Here is a 3,781-nt window from a genome sequence, read left to right as displayed (position 1 = left end):
CCCGGTCCAAGCAATCTCTCAGCAGCAGCATTTAAGCGAGAGACAAAAATCGCTAAAAAGCTCATCAGGCCCCTGGCAGGCTTTTGCCAAGGAAGTGGTGGCTGACCCCTTTTGCGGGAGGTGCTTCCAGGCTCGGACTCCTGGATTTTGAATCTGGGCCAGGAGGGGGGGGGGGGATCCTGCCTGTACCTCGTTTTTTGTCATGGGGGGGGGCTGCCAAGGAGCTTTTTAAGCATCCAGATTTTTGAGGAGGACTGTTCAGTGTTTTTTAGAGCAACTTCTCAACAATTTTCTGCAAATTCTGTTTTCCAAAGGACAAAGTCACCCCCTGAAAGCACCACACGGGTGAGAAAGTACCAATCGTTAGGTGTCAGCCAGTATTCACTTGGATTTTTTTACTAGCGCCAAAGTGAAAGGAGCCATGGGGCCATATTGAGCAAAAGTGGACTTTAATTTTTCTATAAGCCAAAAATTTAGTTTTTGATAAGTCTGTCCTGGCTGGGGGTCCTCTGATGGTGGGTCCCCTCCTCCTCCTCCTCGCCCTGCTCTAGGACATTGAGGTCCTCAGAGGAGCAGACGTGGGCAGTTGCCTCAGATGAGTCTCTGGAGACCTGTCTCCAGTTAACGGGGAAGGCCGGGACGGATTGTGATTTTGGTTTAGGCTTAACAGGTTTTTGAGGACCGGGAGTAGTGGGGATTTTATTATGAGTGGGAGCAACTGCCTCGAGGGCAAGCTCCTTAAGTTCTTTGTCTAGATTTTTTAATTCTTTTAAAAGCTCAAGATGTTCTTGGCAGGTTTGAAGGGCACGGCATAGCCAACCAAGATAAGGAATAGGAGGGGGTGTAAACTCGAGGATGGGTCCGCAAAAGCAGGAAGGCGGGGAGACATAAGGAGGCGGCATTATATTAGGAGGGGCCGTTGGAGTTTTTTGGGGTGGTTGAAATGGGCCCAGAGATTTCTGGTTTAAAGGGGGGTTTTGAGAGGGGGGCCAATCGGATTGTGATAGCGGGCTGCCTCCTCCTCCAGGGAAGTCTCCTCAGCAGGGTCCAGAAGAAGGTCGGAATTAAGGTTTTTGAGGGAGGGATAAAGTTGGAGAGGGTCAGACTGAAGGCAGACGGGAGGCCTCTCTCAGGACATTTCACCTGTGTCAATGACTTCCTGTCTGTCAGGAGAACGTTTACGGACCTTGAGTATATCATTAATAAGGTTCCAATAGGCCAGGCGGTGGTGGCACACGCCTTTAATCCCAGCACTCGGGAGGCAGAGGCAGGCGGATCTCTGTGAGTTCAAGGCCAGCCTGGTCTACCAAGTGAGTTCCAGGAAAGGAGCAAAGCTACACAGAGAAACCCTGTCTCAAAAAACAAAAAACAAAAAAAAACAAAAAAAAAAAAAGTTCCTATAGGAGAAGGTGGTGATAGGGACCTTTACCGGATTAAAAACTTTATAATAGTCATTTAGACAGTTCCCAACGTGTAACCATCTCTTTTCATCTATAGTTCCCTCCTGGGGGAACCAAGGACATGTGTCTGTTATGTAATCAAAGAAGGCTTTTAAGTCTTTTCTCTTAACCCTAGTTCCCCATGTCTTGAGAGCCTTTTTTAGGCCAGAAATGAGTAAATCTTGTGATGAAGTTGCCCCTGGCTCGTCACTTCTTACCTGCGTTGTCAGCGCTCTCCTCTGGGTCTCCTCTCTGAGGCAGGCGTTTTCAGGGGGATCCAACAACTTCACCAAGCGCTTGGTCTTTCCTCTGGGAGAATTCCAGGTCCTTCTTGTGGGGGTCAAGCGCCCATGTGGGGGTTGAGCCCCACGTTGGACGCCAGTTGCCCCTGGCCAACAGGGCTTCAACAGGAACACGACCACCTGAAGGATGGAATGAAAGGGACAGGAGACACAAAGGAAGACAGCAGAGTTGGGCTGGCAGTCAGTGGACACGGGTTCCCCCCTAGAGCTGAAGATGGCAGTGAATGTGTACTTGACATCAGTCACCAATGATACTCAAAGTCAAAATGACATGCTGGCTTGGATCAATGAATCTCTGCAGTTGAATCTGACAAAGATAGAACAGTTGTGTTCAGAGTCTGCATACTGTCAGTTTATGGACATGCTCTTCCCTGGCTCCATTGCTTTGAAGAAAGTGAAATTCCAAGCTAAAGCTAGAACATGAGTACATCCAGAACTTCAAAACACTCCAAGCAGGTTTCAAGAGGAAGGGTGTTGACAAAATAATTCCTGTGGATAAATTAGTAAAAGGAAACTTTCAGGACAATTTTGAATTTGTTCAGTGGTTCAAGAAGTTTTTTGATGCAAATTATGATGGAAAAGAATATGACCCTGTAGCTGCCAGACAAGGTCAAGAAACTGCAGTGGCTCCTTCTCTTGTTGCTCCAGCTCGGAGTAAACCAAAGAGACCTCTCAGCTCTGGCAGTGCAGCTCCCCAGAGACCCATTGCAACATAGAGAACTACTGTAGCTCCTAAGGCTGGTCCAGGGATGGTGCGAAAGAATCCTGGTGTGGGCAATGGAGATGACGAAGTGGCTGAATTGATGCAGCAGGTCAAAGTATTGAAGCTTACTGTTGAAGACTTGGAGAAAGAGAGAGACTTATACTTTGGAAAGCTAAGAAACATTGAATTGATTTGCCAAGAGAATGAAGGGGGAAATGATCCTGTACTGCAGAGGATTGTAGATATTTTTTTTTTTTTTTTTTTTTTGGTTTTTCGAGACAGGGTTTCTCTGTGTAGTTTTGTGCCTTTCCTGGAGCTCACTTGGTAGCCCAGGCTGGCCTCGAACTCACAGAGATCCGCCTGGCTCTGCCTCCCGAGTGCTGGGATTAAAGGCGTGTGCCACCAACGCCCGGCTCGTAGATATTCTTTATGCCGCAGATGAAGGCTTTGTGATACCTGATGAAGGGGGCCCACAGGAGGAACAAGAAGAGTATTAAGCAGCCTGGACCCGCAGAGCAACATCTGAATTCTTCACTCCAAATCATGTGCTTAACTGTTAAATAGTCCCTTTTATTATTCTTAGAGGATTCACTGGTTTCTTTTCATAAGCAAAAAGTACCTCTTCTTCAAAGTGCACTTTGCAGAAGTCTCTTTCTGGTGAGTTTGAGTTAGAAGCTGTTGCCTTGTAGCAGAGCAGTATTTACATCTAGTTGGTTCGCCAGGGGAACAGAGAGACCAACCATGGGGCCCTTCATGTGGATGCTGGTCACACTGACTGATGGAGAAGGGGGTTTTGTAACACATTGAGGTGACAACCTCAGAGAAATGTAAAGACTGAAATGAATTTTAAGCTAATGTGAAATTCTGGCAGAGAACGTTTTAATAAATAAATGCCTTAAGAGTATTTAAAATATGCCTCCATATTTCAAAATATAAAATATAACGTGACAATGAATAAATATACATATTTGTCATTCAATTGCATTATTAATATCTTATAACAACAAAAACTATTGTGAGAACTACATATGTAAGTTTTGTGTTTGGAGTTTGCTTCTCAGTTTTTCGGCTTCTCCAAAGGCTCTTTCACATGCATAGTGAGCAAACTTACTATCCCTGAAGAGGTTTAGCATTGCATTGGCAGACATCTGAGCACCCTTCAGGGAGGTTACAGTTTGGGTGTGAGTTGTCTCTACAGGTTCACGTGTTGAAGACTTGGTTGGTCATCAGTCTTTCTATCTCTCCATGCTTCCTGCTCATCTCAAATCCAAACAAACAGCATTTCCTGGAATTGGTTTGGATATCTCCACCCCTCCTGAGGCTTCCCTCTCCTCAAG

The 3,781-nt window shown here is 46.0% G+C and overlaps 1 pseudogene; it reads left to right on the top strand.

Annotated features, from left to right (window-relative positions):
* The first annotated feature begins 1,955 nt into the window (after positions 1-1,955).
* On the top strand, positions 1,956-3,388 carry LOC102916376 (microtubule-associated protein RP/EB family member 1-like; annotated as a pseudogene).
* Positions 3,389-3,781: the final 393 nt, after the last annotated feature.

Source organism: Peromyscus maniculatus, chromosome 1 (genome assembly GCF_049852395.1).
Source record: "Peromyscus maniculatus bairdii isolate BWxNUB_F1_BW_parent chromosome 1, HU_Pman_BW_mat_3.1, whole genome shotgun sequence".
NCBI classification, from domain to species: Eukaryota; Metazoa; Chordata; class Mammalia; order Rodentia; family Cricetidae; genus Peromyscus; species Peromyscus maniculatus.
Note: the sequence above shows the minus strand (reverse complement) of the source record. Positions and strands in the feature narration are given on the sequence as shown.